General features: G+C 38.3%; 7 non-coding genes across 7 annotated transcripts; 6 read left to right on the top strand and 1 right to left on the bottom strand.

Moving 5' to 3' along the window:
* The first annotated feature begins 7134 nt into the window (after positions 1–7134).
* Positions 7135–7206, top strand: TRNAQ-UUG (transfer RNA glutamine (anticodon UUG)). Its single transcript has one exon. It is a non-coding gene; the product is annotated as a tRNA-Gln (tRNA).
* Positions 7207–8795: 1589 nt separating this feature from the next.
* Positions 8796–8867, top strand: TRNAQ-UUG (transfer RNA glutamine (anticodon UUG)). The gene has a single exon. It is a non-coding gene; the product is annotated as a tRNA-Gln (tRNA).
* A 1532-nt stretch (positions 8868–10399) lies between these two features.
* TRNAQ-UUG (transfer RNA glutamine (anticodon UUG)) lies at positions 10400–10471 on the top strand. Its single transcript has one exon. It is a non-coding gene; the product is annotated as a tRNA-Gln (tRNA).
* Positions 10472–12021: 1550 nt separating this feature from the next.
* On the top strand, positions 12022–12093 carry TRNAQ-UUG (transfer RNA glutamine (anticodon UUG)). Its single transcript has one exon. It is a non-coding gene; the product is annotated as a tRNA-Gln (tRNA).
* A 1590-nt stretch (positions 12094–13683) lies between these two features.
* Positions 13684–13755, top strand: TRNAQ-UUG (transfer RNA glutamine (anticodon UUG)). Its single transcript has one exon. It is a non-coding gene; the product is annotated as a tRNA-Gln (tRNA).
* A 560-nt stretch (positions 13756–14315) lies between these two features.
* Positions 14316–14389, bottom strand: TRNAT-UGU (transfer RNA threonine (anticodon UGU)). The gene has a single exon. It is a non-coding gene; the product is annotated as a tRNA-Thr (tRNA).
* A 949-nt stretch (positions 14390–15338) lies between these two features.
* Positions 15339–15410, top strand: TRNAQ-UUG (transfer RNA glutamine (anticodon UUG)). The gene has a single exon. It is a non-coding gene; the product is annotated as a tRNA-Gln (tRNA).
* The last annotated feature ends 2092 nt before the right edge of the window (positions 15411–17502 follow it).

The raw sequence follows: 17502 nt of genomic DNA on the forward strand, positions 1-17502 counted from the left end.
ATAAGAAAAGATGCAATAAGAATGCAGAGATCCATTACTTGTGCTCTGGTGTTTAGAAATTCTCCATTTTAATTTTTTTTACTTCAGTGTACACTAATGAGAGGGGAGAACGTATCTTCTTCTAGTAACACCAAGTGCCCTCTATGTTTGAGCAGCAATATAATAACTGATTAATTTGCCCTTGCAAATCTTAGGTATGCCATATTGCTCGATTTGAAACAAAAGTCAATGAGCCATGTAGAGAAAAATCTTCATCAGCCAAAGGATGACACTCATGCTGGCTTCTGATATGGATTTGAAGAGATTTTGTGATATATGTGTCTATTATATTTTCAAGTATTCATGCTACACCGATGAGCTTAATCCATTCTTGTCCATCAAGAAAAGCAAGTAGCCTAAACATGGATCGTACCCATGACCTTGGCATTATGAGCGCCACGCTCTAACCAACTAAGCTAACTGGCCACAGATGTTACTAGAAGCAAACACAAAACTGGCAAATGTACCTCAAAGCACAGAACATATTTTGTTTGCATAGCATTTAATTTTTCAAGGTACAACTTAAGCCATAGAGTCACTTGAAGCATGGGTATCATAAAAATGCACCAGTTTCTTTCCACATTGCAAAATAAAAAAAATGATTAGATAGGACAACAACAAAGATTAATGCATCTAATAATAGTATAAAAATTGGGATTTTTGTTTACTTACCGTAAAATCTCTTTCTCTGAGTCCATCTGGGGGACGCTGCGCCGTTACTTGTGGGTTAGAGGTGTGTGGTAGTGGAGTTTGGCACAGAATCTATCTAAAGCTGACTCCTCCCCCCTCTAACCCCTCCCATCTCCTTCCTGCTCAGCCATATTCAGTTAACGTTTAGCCAAGCCAAAGGAGATAGACCAGAATAAAAAAATTAACCAATTAAACCAGACAAACTATGGGAGGGATCGCAGCGTCCCCCAGATGGACTCAGAGAAAGAGATTTTACGGTAAGTAAACAAAAATCCCAATTTCTCTGTCCTCCATCTGGGGGACGCTGCGCCGTTACTTGTGGGATTTCCCAAAGCAAGCTAATGAGAGGAGGGAGACGGTGACGGCATAGCCGTCTTCAATATACGACGCCCAACAGAGGCAGTCTCCAAACCAAAAGTATGAAAACGATAAAACTTTGTGAAAGTATGAACTGACGACCAGGTCGCTGCTCTGCACAGCTGCTCAACAGATGCACCACCGCGAACAGCCCAAGAAGCTCCAACAGCTCTAGTCGAATGAGCCCTAATTGAGTCAGGAACCGAAATATGAGAAGACAGGTAAGCCTGTCTTATGGCCGAAGTTATCCAACGGGCCACAGTATTTTTGGAGGCCGGCCAACCTCGTTTTGGAACATCAATTAAAACCAGTAAGTTATCCATGCGACGGAATGACTCTGTGCGAGACAAATAGATACGTAAGGCTCGAACCACATCCAGAAGAGCCAAATGAGAGTCCTCCCCAGAAGAAGATGTCGGAGTAAAGGCAGGAAGTACAATGTCCTGATTTAAATGGAATGCTGAAACAACCTTTGGAAGGAAAGAAGGTTTAGTCCGTAGAACCACCCGGTTCTCATGAAACACTAACAAGGGGGGTCTGCAAGAAAGGGCCGCCAACTCAGATACTCGTCTAGCTGAGGCAATAGCCAACAGAAAAACAACTTTCTGTGTCAGATAACGGAGTTCAACTGATTCTAAAGGTTCAAATGGAGAGGTCTGAAGAGCCGTAAGGACCAAGTTTAAATCCCAGGGAGGAACCGGAGGGACAAAAGGTGGTTGAATCCGAAGTACTCCCTGCATGAATGTTTGAACCTCTGGAATATTTGCTAGTTTCTTCTGAAAAAGAACCGATAAAGCTGAAACCTGACCCTTTAGTGAAGAAAGCTTTAGGCCCTTGTCGAGACCCTCCTGAAGGAAAGAGAGTAGGCGAGGTAGTCTAAATAAATGCGGAGTCAGTCTCCGTTTTTCGCACCATGCAATGTAAATACGCCATATTCTATGGTAAATGCCTGAGGTCACCGGTTTCCTAGCTCGAATCATCGTCTGGACAACCGATCGAGAAAGACCTTTTGCCTTCAAAATCTTGGATTCAAGAGCCAAGCCGTCAAAGCCATCCGATGTAAATCTGGGTGGCGACAAGGTCCTTGAAGAAGCAGATCTGGTCGCAGAGGTAGACGAAAGGGATCTCCGACTACCATACTGCGCATAAGAGTGTACCACTGTCGACGCGGCCAATCTGGAGTCACTAGAATCACTGCGAGACCCTCTCGCCGAATGCGTTGGAGCAGACGCGGAATCAGTGGGATTGGCGGAAACACATATCCCAGTTGAAACTGCCATGGGGCAGTAAGAGCATCGATCAGGATTGCCTGTGGATCCTGAGTCCTTGCTCCGTAGTGAGGAAGTTTCGCGTTGAGGCGAGACGCCATCAGGTCTATGTCTGGCATTCCCCATCGATCCACTAGAGAGAGAAACACTTCCTGATGAAGTTCCCATTCCCCCGGATGAATCGTGTGACGACTCAAAAAGTCTGCTTCCCAGTTTTCGACTCCTGGAATGTGGATCGCGGAGATCACCGGAACCCAGCGTTCCGCCCACGCGAGGATCTGAGCGACCTCTCTCATTGTGGACCAACTGCGAGTTCCTCCCTGTTTGTTGATGTAAGCCACTGCGGTGGCATTGTCGGACTGCACCCGAACTGGTTGACCCTGCACCATGGTTTGAATGCGAATGAGTGCATACCGAATCGCCCTTAGTTCCAGAATGTTGATTTGCAATTTTGACTCCTGATTGCTCCAGCGTCCCTGGAAGTGATGAGTCTGGAAAACTGCCCCCCAACCACTGAGGCTTGCGTCCGTGGTGACCATCATCCAAGACCATATTGTGAACGGTGCACCCTTTTTCAAATTGTGACTGTGAAGCCACCAGTGAAGAGACTGACGAGTCTTTATCGACAAGCGGATCAACTGCAATTCGAGCCGAGGTTCCGTCCGAGTCCAACAGTTGAGAATCTGCGTTTGAAGAGGACGGGCATGAAATCTGGCATATGGAACTGCCTCGAAGGAGGATACCATTTTGCCCAACACCTGCATACATCTGAGGACCGACACTACTGGTAAGTGTAACAGGGTTCGGATTCTCGACTGCAGATCCTGAATCTTGTCCGCAGGAAGAAACACCTTCTGGCTGTTGGTGTCGAATAAAAGTCCCAGAAAAATCATCTTCTGAGAAGGGAGTAGAGATGACTTTGGAAAGTTGATTATCCACCCGAACGACTGTAGAGTCTCCATTGTTAACTGCAGGTTCTGAGTGAGAATCTCCGCTGACGGTGCCTTGACCAACAGGTCATCCAAATATGGAGTGATGTTGACCCTTTGGCAACGAAGAACTGCGACTACATGGCCTAAGACCTATGTAAAAACTCGGGGAGCCGTAGAAAGACCAAAGGGAAGAGCTTGAAACTGAAAATGCTCCGGCCCGATTGCAAATCTCAGCAGAGACTGATGTCCTATCCAAATCGGGACATGTAAGTAGGCGTCTTTTATGTCTATTGAAGCCAAATATTCCCCTGGCTCCATGGCGGCGATAATTGAGCGAATGGATTCCATCTTGAATTTTTGGGTTGAGAGATACGGGTTGAGAGCCTTCAGATTCAGAATGGGCCGAAACGAACCATCCGGCTTGTCCACAAGAAAAAGACCTGAGTAAAACCCCCGCCCCCTTTGATGAGAGGGAACCGCAATGATTACTCCATTTTGTAAGAGGGTTGTGATTGCCTGAAGAAGAGCTTGCCGTCTGGAGGGATCGTCTGGGAGAGGTGTTATGAATAGTCGGGTTGGGACCGTCTCTTTGAAATCCAACATATATCCTCTGGAAATGACCCCCATTACCCACCGATCCGGTTTCGATAGGAGCCACACTTCCCTGAACTGAAGTAACCGGGCCCCGACCTTCATTGATCCCTCCAGGGGACCTGAGACGTCATGCCTCAGGTTTGTCGGCAGGCTTACTGGCCGGTCTGCGAATAGCCTGAAATCCTCTTCCTCTGAAAGAGCCCCTTCTTGGGAATCTGGAGGAAGCACGAAAGGATTGGAAGTTACCTCTGCCCTGCGTACGAAAGGACCGAAACCTTGTAGGTTTTGGTTTGTGAGGTGCAGATGGAAGGAAAGGGCTCTTTCCTCCAGTAGAATCTGAAATAATCTTCTTTAACTCTGATCCAAAAAGGAACTCACCTTCAAAAGGCACAGCCGTCAATGTTTGCTTTGAGTCAGAATCAGCATTCCAAACTCTAAGCCACAAAGAGCGTCTTGCAGATACTGTCAAGGCTGAAACCCGGGTCTGTAGCGCAACCGAATCCAACAAGGCTTCACCCACATAAGTGAGTGCCTCCGAAATCTGTTCCGCTACGTGAATGGCTTCCGACGGATCATCCGACTGCATTCCCGATACCACCTGTGCAAGCCATTCATCCACGGCCTTAAGTACCCAGGCACTCGCCAGTACTGGACGGAGAGAAACACCTGATAAAGAAAACATAGATTTTAGTAATGCTTCAATCTTTCTATCGGTAGCGTCTTTTAAGGTCACAGACTGTACCGACGGAATAACCGTAGCTTTTGCTAGATGTGAAATAGGAGCATCTACCTTAGGGGCCGTCTCCCAAAATTTCGTATCTTCCTCTGTAAAAGGATATAGAAATTTTAACTTTTTAGGCGCCTGAAAACGAGAATCCGGTTTAAGCCAGGGTTCTTTTAAAATATCCGCAAAGTGAGAATAAGAAGGGAAGGCCGTAACCTGTCTCTTTTGTCGCTTGAAGAAGGGGGAAGGAGTTTCCTCTACCACCGTGTCCTGAATATTAAGAGTCTGACGAATGGCTTCTATTAACAATCTAACACCTGAACTAGTAGAAGGTTCCTCATCTTCCCAAGCCGAAACTTCATCCCATTCAGGATCTACCTCCCCCTCCTCCAATGGAGATGCCAGGGTGTCCGCCTCCTCACCTGGAAACGCTATAGCGGGTAACGGCTGCGATCGCTTAGTAGCAGTCGAACTGCTGGCAGCATTTGCAAACTTATTCAAAGATTGAGTTAAATCAGTGAGGCACTTTCCCATATTTTGGGCCCATAAAGGCTCCACCTGAGTCCGAGCAGATTCAGTCTCCCTAGATTGACGCAAATCTGAAATGGCGTCCACCATGTTTTTAACCCATGGGGGCATCGGCTGATCTGCGGAACCTCCCTGTTGATCTGTCACTGATGCACCAGAGCATGAAGCACATAAGGTACCTGCGTCAGAACTACCTTTAGCCAGCTTTGAGCCACACTGAGAGCAGGAAAAATAAACTACCGAGGCCGTTTTTCCCTTTGTAGGTCTGTCCGGTTTACTAGTCACTTTTTCCATTTTGAAGGTATACACTAAAATAAAATCACCCTAAACCTTCTGACTAATGAGCTGTGTTAACAATCTACATTAAGGATAGAGTGGGACCTAATCCAGGATAACTGAGTGCAAGTCAGAGACTCTCCTTATTAGTGGATTCCAATATGGCCTGTAATCCCCCCCTTGATCAGCCCCCTCTATACTTGCGGTTATGTTAAAATTCTCCCCCTGGCAGGCTCCGTGTGTGAAGCGCACAGCGTCCCCCTGTCTCCGTGCAGAAGAAGATGGCGTCAGGCAGATTGGCGCGCGCGCGGGCAGAGCAGGGCGGGAAGCCGTCCCTGCACTGCTGACGTAACCCCGCGCTGAAACCGGAAGTTCGGGCCGCCGCGCGCCGCTACTCACAGCGTCCGCGGCGGCTTCTAGCTGGTCCCGGGAGGTCAGAAGACTCTCCCGGACCAGTCTGCCATCTGTCCCCACAACCCTCCAGGTCTCTCACTGCGGTTGTAGGGGAGAAATCTCCGGCGCCGCTCCCGCTGGCGGCCCGGGGGGGGGGGGCTCGGGGCTCGGCTGGCGTGCATATTTAAATAAATGAATGAAATAAATAGGGACAGCCCAATACTGTCGGTGACAGATTGTGGCTGTCCGGTACCTTTCTTCTGTCGTCGTTAATGTACAAAGGCCCCAGTGACCCAGGTATGGTGGCCTTTTTAGACAGCATCCTCGAGTGGAATATTAGTCCACTCCATCAATACCTGTCACCCGTAAACAGGGACTAGGCATCCTGTAAACAACAAACAAAAAAATCTAGGAGAAATAAAAACTGTCTGTACTCCACAGGCACAAAATAAAAACTGAATATGGCTGAGCAGGAAGGAGATGGGAGGGGTTAGAGGGGGGAGGAGTCAGCTTTAGATAGATTCTGTGCCAAACTCCACTACCACACACCTCTAACCCACAAGTAACGGCGCAGCGTCCCCCAGATGGAGGACAGAGAAATAGACAATTTAGACAAGGAGTAAATGCAATTCTAAGCAAAATCAATCTGATAAATCTAATGCACAATCTTTCTTATCCATTTACAGATTGTTGATAAAGATAATCCCAGGATGTAATTCATTATGTGTTAAATTTAGTATGTTTTACCAAGTTGTGTATAAATAACTTTTAACACAAAAAAATATATAATGGGGAATTAGCTTAACATGCCCTTTGGAAATAGAGAATGCTAGCACATTTTGGAATGCAAAGCTTAAGAAAATACAAACTTCAATCCATAGGAAAGCACTTTTTGTTCAGTCTACACTCTGTAATCATACTATAGCTTAATATACAAATTGTGATGTCATAATCAGACTTAACTCACAAGAGACTTTCATCCTTGGTCTATAAAAAAAGGCAGTCCTCTGTTATAAAGCTTGAAACAATTGTAAGCGGATGATATGCAAACATGACAATACAGAAAAACTGTCAATTCAATGCTAGAATAACATAAGGGGTGATGCTCCAACTGAAATTGGTCCTAGGCATTTGGGTTTCTAGTATTTATCTTCTCCTTAAAAATAGGTTACTTTTTATATATTATCATTGGTTTTAGACAAATATTCTACATAACACCTATTGCATCCCTGAGCTTATTAGAAACTTCCAATCATATATATAAAGTATTGAATTTCTTTTCTTTGCATTTAAAAGATGAGCTCAGTTCAGTAGAAGTCTTTGCTCAGTTGAGGGTTCCATGGTGTAATGGTTAGCACTCTGGACTTTGAATCCAGTAATCCGAGTTCAAATCTCGGTGGGACCTAATGTTGATTATTTCTCCTTTTGTTTAAAGCTCCATTTTCATTCAAAGTATGAGTATTGCAAATCTTCATTTACAATTCATATAAATTCCATCATTTTCAGTGGTGTCCTTTATCTAAACTCATTTTTAAACTTTTCAAATCAGAAGTATGTCAAATATTTGGAAATAAGAAAAGATGCAATAAGAATGCAGAGATCCATTACTTGTGCTCTGGTGTTTAGAAATTCTCCATTTTAATTTTTTTTACTTCAGTGTGCACTAATGAGAAGGGATAACGTATCTTTTTCTTCTAGTAACACCTAGTGCCCTCTATGTTTGAGCAGCAATATAATAACTGATTAATTTGCCCTTGCAAATCTTAGGTATGCCTTATTGCTCGATTTGAGACAAAAGTCAATGAGCCATGTAGAGAAAAATCTTCATCAGCCAAAGGATGACACTCATGCTGGCTTCTGATATGGATTTGAAGAGATTTGGGGATATATGTGGCTATTATGTTTTCAAGTATTCATGCTACACCGATGAGCTTATTCCATTCTTGTCCATCAAGCAAAGCAAGTAGCCAATACAGGGATCGAAAACATGACCTTGGCATTACAAGCGCCACGCTCTAACCAACTGAGCTAACTGGCCACAGATGTTACTAGAAGCAAACACAAAACTGGCAAATGTACCTCAAAGCACAGAACATATTTTGTTTGCATAGCATTTAATTTTTCAAGGAACAGCTTAAGCCATAGAGTCACTTGAAGCATGGGTATCATAAAAATGCACCAGTTTCTTTCCACATTGCAAAATAAAAAAAATGATTAGATAGGATAACAACAAAGATTAATGCATCTAATAATAGTATAAAAATAGACAATTTAGACAAGGAGTAAATGCAATTCTAAGCAAAATCAATCTGATAAATCTAATGCACAATCTTTCTTATCCATTTACAGATTGTTGATAAAGATAATCCCAGGATGTAATCCATTATGTGTTAAATTTAGTATGTTTTACCAAGTTGTGTATAAATAACTTTTAACACAAAAAATATATAATGGGGAAGTAGCTTAATATGCCCTTTGGAAATAGAGAATGCTAGCACATTTTGGAATGCAAAGCTTAAGAAAATACAAACTTCAATCCATAGGAAAGCACTTTTTGTTCAGTCTACACTCTGTAATCAAACTATAGCTTAATTTACAAATTGTGAAGTCATAATCAGACTTAACTCACAAGAGACTTTCATCCTTAATCTATAAAAAATGCAGTCCTCTGTTATAAAGCTTGAAACAATTGTAAGCGGCTGATATGCAAATATGACAATACAGAAAAACTGTCAATTCAATGCTAGGATAACATAAGGGGTGATGCTCCAACTGAAATTGGTCCTAGGCATTTGGGTTTCTAGTATTTATCTTCTCCTTAAAAATAGGTTACTTTTTATATATTATCATTGGTTTTAGACAAATATTCTACATAACACCTATTGCATCCCTGAGCTTATTAGAAACTTGAAATCATATATATAAAGTATTGAATTTCTTTTCTTTGCATTTAAAAGATGAGCTCAGTTCAGTAGAAGGCTTTGCTCAGTTGAGGGTTCCATGGTGTAATGGTTAGCACTCTGGACTTTGAATCCAGTAATCCGAGTTCAAATCTCGGTGGGACCTAATGTTGATTATTTCTCCTTTTGTTTAAAGCTCCATTTTCATTCAAAGTATGAGTATTGCAAATCTTCATTTACAATTCATATAAATTCCATTATTTTCAGTGGTGTCCTTTGTCTAAACATATTTTTAAACTTTTCAAATAAGAAGTATGTCAAATATTTGGAAATAAGAAAAGATGCAATAAGAATGCAGAGATCCATTACTTGTGCTCTGGTGTTTAGAAATTCTCCATTTTTTTTTTTTTTACTTCAGTGTGCACTAATGAGAGGGGAGAACGTATCTTCTTCTTCTAGTAACACCTAGTGCCCTCTATGTTTGAGCAGCAATATAATAACTGATTAATTTGCCATTGCAAATCTTAGGTATGCCATATTGCTCGATTTGAAACAAAAGTCAATGAGCTATGTAGAGAAAAATCTTCATCAGCCAAAGGATGACACTCATGCTGGCTTCTGATATGGATTAGAAGTGATTTTGTGATATATGTGGCTATTATGTTTTCAAGTATTCATGCTACACCGATGAGCTTATTCCATTCTTGTCCATCAAGAAAAGCAAGTAGCCAAAACAGGGATCGAACCCATGACCTTGGCATTACGAACTCCACGCTCTAACCAACTGAGCTAACTGGCCACAGATGTTACTAGAAGCAAACACAAAACTGGCAAATGTACCTCAAAGCACAGAACATATTTTGTTTGCATAGCATTTAATTTTTCAAGGAACAGCTTAAGCCATAGAGTCACTTGAAGCATGGGTATCATAAAAATGCACCAGTTTCTTTCCACATTGCAAAATAAAAAAAATGATTAGATAGGATAACAACAAAGATTAATGCATCTAATAATAGTATAAAAATAGACAATTTAGACAAGGAGTAAATGCAATTCTAAGCAAAATCAATCTGATAAATCTAATGCACAATCTTTCATATCCATTTACAGATTGTTGATAAAGATAATCCCAGGATGTAATTCATTATGTGTTAAATTTAGTATGTTTTACCAAGTTGTGTATAAATAACTTTTAACACAAAAAATATATAATGGGGAATTAGCTTAACATGCCCTTTGGAAATAGAGAATTCTAGCACATTTTGGAATGCAAAGCTTAATCATACTATAGCTTAATTTACAAATTGTGATGTCATAATCAGACTTAACTCACAAGAGACTTTCATCCTTAATCTATAAAAAATGCAGTCCTCTGTTATAAAGCTTGAAACAATTGTAAGCGGCTGATATGCAAATATGACAATACAGAAAAACTGTCAATTCAATGCTAGGATAACATAAGGGGTGATGCTCCAACTGAAATTGGTCCTAGGCATTTGGGTTTCTAGTATTTATCTTCTCCTTAAAAATAGGTTACTTTTTATATATTATCATTGGTTTTAGACAAATATAATACATAACACCTATTGCATCCCTGAGCTTATTAGAAACTTGAAATCATATATATAAAGTATTGAATTTCTTTTCTTTGCATTTAAAAGATGAGCTCAGTTCAGTAGAAGTTTTTGCTCAGTTGAGGGTTCCATGGTGTAATGGTTAGCACTCTGGACTTTGAATCCAGTAATCCGAGTTCAAATCTCGGCGGGACCTAATGTTGATTATTTCTCCTTTTGTTTAAAGCTCCATTTTCATTCAAAGTATGAGTATTGCAAATCTTCATTTACAAAATATATAAATTCCATCATTTTTAGTGGTGTCCTTTGTCTAAACTCATTTTTAAACTTTTCAAATCAGAAGTATGTCAAATATTTGGAAATAAGAAAAGATGCAATAAGAATGCTGAGATCCATTACTTGTGCTCTGGTGTTTAGAAATTCTCCATTTTAATTTTTTTTACTTCAGTGTGCACTAATGGGAGGGGAGAACGTATCTTCTTCTTCTAGTAACACCTAGTGCCCTCTATGTTTGAGCAGCAATATAATAACTGATTAATTTGCCCTTGCAAATCTTAGGTATGCCATATTGCTCGATTTGAGACAAAAGTCAATGAGCCATGTAGAGAAAAATCTTCATCAGCCAAAGGATGACACTCATGCTGGCTTCTGATATGGATTTGAAGAGATTTTGTGATATATGTGTCTATTATGTTTTCAAGTATTCATGCTACACCGATGAGCTAATTCCATTCTTGTCCATCAAGAAAAGCAAGTAGCCATGACCTTGGCATTACAAGCGTCACGCTCTAACCAACTGAGCTAACTGGCCACAGATGTTACTAGAAGCAAACACAAAACTGGCAAATGTACCTCAAAGCACAGAACATATTTTGTTTGCATAGCATTTAATTTTTCAAGGAACAGCTTAAGCCATAGAGTCACTTGAAGCATGGGTATCATAAAAATGCACCAGTTTCTTTCCACATTGCAAAATAAAAAAAATGATTAGATAGGATAACAACAAAGATTAATGCATCTAATAATAGTATAAAAATAGACAATTTAGACAAGGAGTAAATGCAATTCTAAGCAAAATCAATCTGATAAATCTAATGCACAATCTTTCTTATCCATTTACAGATTGTTGATAAAGATAATCCCAGGATGTAATCCATTATGTGTTAAATTTAGTATGTTTTAACAAGTTGTGTATAAATAACTTTTAACACAAAAAATATATAATGGGGAAGTAGCTTAATATGCCCTTTGGAAATAGAGAATGCTAGCACATTTTGGAATGCAAAGCTTAAGAAAATACAAACTTCAATCCATAGGAAAGCACTTTTTGTTCAGTCTACACTCTGTAATCATACTATAGCTTAATTTACAAATTGTGATGTCATAATCAGACTTAACTCACAAGAGACTTTCATCCTTAATCTATAAAAAATGCTGTCCTCTGTTATAAAGCTTGAAACAATTGTAAGCGGCTGATATGCAAATATGACAATACAGAAAAACTGTCAATTCAATGCTAGGATAACATAAGGGGTCCTAGGCATTTGGGTTTCTAGTATTTATCTTCTCCTTAAAAATAGGTTACTTTTTATATATTATCATTGGTTTTAGACAAATATTCTACATAACACCTATTGCATCCCTGAGCTTATTAGAAACTTGAAATCATATATATAAAGTATTGAATTTCTTTTCTTTGCATTTAAAAGATGAGCTCAGTTCAGTAGAAGTCTATGCTCAGTTGAGGGTTCCATGGTGTAATGGTTAGCACTCTGGACTTTGAATCCAGTAATCTGAGTTCAAATCTCGGTGGGACCTAATGTTGATTATTTCTCCTTTTGTTTAAAGCTCCATTTTCATTCAAAGTATGAGTATTGCAAATCTTCATTTACAAAACATATAAATTCCATCATTTTCAGTGGTGTCCTTTGTCTAAACTCATTTTTAAACTTTTCAAATCAGAAGTATGTCAAATATTTGGAAATAAGAAAAGATGCAATAAGAATGCTGAGATCCATTACTTGTGCTCTGGTGTTTAGAAATTCTCCATTTTAATTTTTTTTACTTCAGTGTGCACTAAAGGGAGGGGAGAACGTATCTTCTTCTTCTAGTAACACCTAGTGCCCTCTATGTTTGAGCAGCAATATAATAACTGATTAATTTGCCCTTGCAAATCTTAGGTATGCCATATTGCTCGATTTGAGACAAAAGTCAATGAGCCATGTAGAGAAAAATCTTCATCAGCCAAAGGATGACACTCATGCTGGCTTCTGATATGGATTTGAAGAGATTTTGTGATATATGTGGCTATTATGTTTTCAAGTATTCATGCTACACCGATGAGCTTATTCCATTCTTGTCCATCAAGAAAAGCAAGTAGCCAATACAGGGATCTAACCCATGACCTTGGGTTTACGAGCGCCACGCTCTAACCAACTGAGCTAACTGGCCACAGATGTTACTAGAAGCAAACACAAAACCGGCAAATGTACCTCAAAGCACATAACATATTTTGTTTGCATAGCATTTAATTTTTCAAGGAACAACTTAAGCCATAGAGTCACTTGAAGCATGGGTATCATAAAAATGCACCAGTTTCTTTCCACATTGCAAAATAAAAAAAATGATTAGATAGGACAACAACAAAGATTAATGCATCTAATAATAGTATAAAAATAGACAATTTAGACAAGGAGTAAATGCAATTCTAAGCAAAATCAATCTGATAAATCTAATGCACAATCTTTCTTATCCATTTACAGATTGTTGATAAAGATAATCCCAGGATGTAATTCATTATGTGTTAAATTTAGTATATTTTACCAAGTTGTGTATAAATAACTTTTAACACAAAAAATATATAATAGGGAATTAGCTTAACATGCCCTTTGGAAATAGAGAATACTAGCACATTTTGGAATGCAAAGCTTAAGAAAATACAAACTTCAATCCATAGGAAAGCACTTTTTGTTCAGTCTACACTCTGTAATCATACTATAGCTTAATTTACAAATTGTGATGTCATAATCAGACTTAACTCACAAGAGACTTTCATCCTTGGTCTATAAAAAAAGGCAGTCCTCTGTTATAAAGCTTGAAACAATTGTAAGCGGCTGATATGCAAATATGACAATACAGAAAAACTGTCAATTCACTGCTAGGATAACATAAGGGGTGATGCTCCAACTGAAATTGGTCCTAGGCATTTGGGTTTCTAGTATTTATCTTCTCCTTAAAAAAAGGTTACTTTTTATATATTATCATTGGTTTTAGACAAATATTCTACATAACACCTATTGCATCCCTGAGCTTATTAGAAACTTGAAATCATATATATAAAGTATTGAATTTCTTTTCTTTGCATTTAAAAGATGAGCTCAGTTCAGTAGAAGTCTTTGCTCAGTTGAGGGTTCCATGGTGTAATGGTTAGCACTCTGGACTTTGAATTCAGTAATCCGAGTTCAAATCTCGGTGGGACCTTGTGTTGATTATTTCTTCTTTTGTTTAAAGCTCCATTTTCATTCAAAGTACGAGTATTGCAAATCTTCATTTACAAAACATATAAATTCCATCATTTTCAGTGGTGTCCTTTGTCTAAACTCATTTTTAAATTTTTCAAATCAGAAGTATGTCAAATATTTGGAAATAAGAAAATATGCAATAAGAATGCAGAGATCCATTACTTGTGCTCTGGTGTTAAGAAATTCTCCATTTTAATTTTTTTTTACTTCAGTGTGCACTAATGGGAGGGGAGAATGTATCTTCTTCTTCTAGTAACACCTAGTGCCCTCTATGTTTGAGCAGCAATATAATAACTGATTAATTTGCCCTTGCAAATCTTAGGTATGCCATATTGCTTGATTTGAGACAAAAGTCAATGAGCCATGTAGAGAAAAATCTTCATCAGCCAAAGGATGACACTCATGCTGGCTTCTGATATGGATTTGAAGAGATTTTGTGATATATGTGTCTATTATGTTTTCAAGTATTCATGCTACACCGATGAGCTTATTCCATTCTTGTCCATCAAGAAAAGCAAGTAGCCAATACAGGGATCGAGCCCATGACCTTAGCATTACAAGCGCCACGCTCTAACCAACTGAGCTAACTGGCCACAGATGTTACTAGAAGCAAACACAAAACTGGCAAATGTACCTCAAAGCACAGAACATATTTTGTTTGCATAGCACTAAATTTTTCAAGGAACAGCTTAAGCCATAGAGTCACTTGAAGCATGGGTATCATAAAAATGCACCAGTTTCTTTCCACATTGCAAAATAAAAAAAATGATTAGATAGGATAACAACAAAGATTAATGCATCTAATAATAGCATAAAAATAGACAATTTAGACAAATGCAATTCTAAGCAAAATCAATCTGATAAATCTAATGCACAATCTTTCTTATCCATTTACAGATTGTTGATAAAGATAATCCCAGGATGTAATCCATTATGTGTTAAATTTAGTATGTTTTACCAAGTTGTGTATAAATAACTTTTAACCCAAAAAATATATAATGGGGAAGTAGCTTAACATGCCCTTTGGAAATAGAGAATGCTAGCACATTTTGGAATGCAAAGCTTAAGAAAATACAAACTTCAATCCATAGGAAAGCACTTTTTGTTCAGTCTACACTCTGTAATCATACTATAGCTTAATTTACAAATTGTGATGTCATAATCAGACTTAACTCACAAGAGACTTTCATCCTTAATCTATAAAAAATGCAGTCCTCTGTTATAAAGCTTGAAACAATTGTAAGCGGCTGATATGCAAATATGACAATACAGAAAAACTGTCAATTCAATGCTAGGATAACATAAGGGGTGATGCTCCAACTGAAATTGGTCCTAGGCATTTGGGTTTCTAGTATTTATCTTCTCCTTAAAAATAGGTTACTTTTTAAATATTATCATTGGTTTTAGACAAATATTCTACATAACACCTATTGCATCCCTGAGCTTATTAGAAACTTGAAATCATATATATAAAGTATTGAATTTCTTTTCTTTGCATTTAAAAGATGAGCTCAGTTCAGTAGAACTCTATGCTCAGTTGAGGGTTCCATGGTGTAATGGTTAGCACTCTGGACTTTGAATCCAGTAATCTGAGTTCAAATCTCGGTGGGACCTAATGTTGATTATTTCTCCTTTTGTTTAAAGCTCCATTTTCATTCAAAGTATGAGTATTGCAAATCTTCATTTACAAAACATATAAATTCCATCATTTTCAGTGGTGTCCTTTGTCTAAACTCATTTTTAAACTTTTCAAATCAGAAGTATGTCAAATATTTGGAAATAAGAAAAGATGCAATAAGAATGCTGAGATCCATTACTTGTGCTCTGGTGTTTAGAAATTCTCCATTTTTTTTTTTTTACTTCAGTGTGCACTAAAGGGAGGGGAGAACGTATCTTCTTCTTCTAGTAACACTTAGTGCCCTCTATGTTTGAGCAGCAATATAATAACTGATTACTTTGCCCTTGCAAATCTTAGGTATGCCATATTGCTCGATTTGAGACAAAAGTCAATGAGCCATGTAGAGAAAAATCTTCATCAGCCAAAGAATGACACTCATGCTGGCTTCTGATATGGATTTGAAGAGATTTTGTGATATATGTGGCTATTATGTTTTCAAGTATTCATGCTACACGATGAGCTTATTCCATTCTTGTCCATCAAGAAAAGCAAATAGCCAATACAGGGATCTAACCCATGACCTTGGGTTGACGAGCGCCACGCTCTAACCAACTGAGCTAACTGGCCACAGATGTTACTAGAAGCAAACACAAAACTGGCAAATGTACCTCAAAGCACATAACATATTTTGTTTGCATAGCATTTCATTTTTCAAGGAACAGCTTAAGCCATAGAGTCACTTGAAGCATGGGTATCATAAAATGCTCCAGTTTCTTTCCACATTGCAAAATAAAAAAAATGATTAGATAGGATAACAACAAAGATTAATGCATCTAATAACAGTATAAAAATAGACAATTTAAACAAGTAGTAAATGCAATTCTAAGCAAAATCAATCTTATAAATCTAATGCACAATCTTTCTTATCCATTTACAGATTGTTGATAAAGATAATCCCAGGATGTAATTCATTATGTGTTAAATTTAGTATGTTTTACCAAGTTGTGTTAAAATAACTTTTAACACAAAAAATATATAATGGGGAATTAGCTTAATATGCCCTTTGGAAATAGAGAATGCTAGCACATTTTGGAATGCAAAGCTTAAGAAAATACAAACTTCAATCCATAGGAAAGCACTTTTTGTTCAGTCTACACTCTGTAATCATACTATAGCTTAATTTACAAATTGTGATGTCATAATCAGACTTAACTCACAAGAGACTTTCATCCTTGGTCTATAAAAAGGCAGTCCTCTGTTATAAAGCTTGAAACAATTGTAAGCGGCTGATATGCAAATATGACAATACAGAAAAACTGTCAATTCAATGCTAGGATAACATAAGGGGTGATGCTCCAACTGAAATTGGTCCTAGGCATTTGGGTTTCTAGTATTTATCTTCTCCTTAAAAATAGGTTACTTTTTATATATTATCATTGGTTTTAGACAAATATTCCACATAACACCTATTGCATCCCTGAGCTTATTAGAAACTTGAAATCATATATATAAAGTATTGAATTTCTTTTCTTTGCATTTAAAAGATGAGCTCAGTTCAGTAGAAGTTTTTGTTCAGTTGAGGGTTCCATGGTGTAATGGTTAGCACTCTGGACTTTGAATCCAGTAATCCAAGTTCAAATCTCGGTTGGATTATTTCTTCTTTTGTTTAAAGCTCCATTTTCATTCAAAGTAGGAGTATTGCAAATCTTCATTTACAAAACATATAAATTCCATCATTTTCAGTGGTGTCCTTTGTCTAAACTCATTTTTAAACTTTTCAAATCAGAAGTATGTCAAATATTTGGAAATAATAAAAGATGCAATAAGAATGCAGAGATCCATTACTTGTGCTCTGGTGTTTAGAAATTTTCCATTTTAATTTTTTTTACTTCAGTGTGCACTAATGGGAGGGGAGAATGTATCTTCTTCTTCTAGTAACACCTAGTGCCCTCTATGTTTGAGCAGCAATATAATAACTGATTAATTTGCCCTTGCAAATCTTAGGTATGCCATATTGCTCGATTTGAGACAAAAGTCAATGAGCCATGTAGAGAAAAATCTTCATCAGCCAAAGGATGACACTCATGC

Source organism: Pseudophryne corroboree, chromosome 11, assembly GCF_028390025.1.
Source record: "Pseudophryne corroboree isolate aPseCor3 chromosome 11, aPseCor3.hap2, whole genome shotgun sequence".
Lineage (NCBI taxonomy): Eukaryota > Metazoa > Chordata > Amphibia > Anura > Myobatrachidae > Pseudophryne > Pseudophryne corroboree.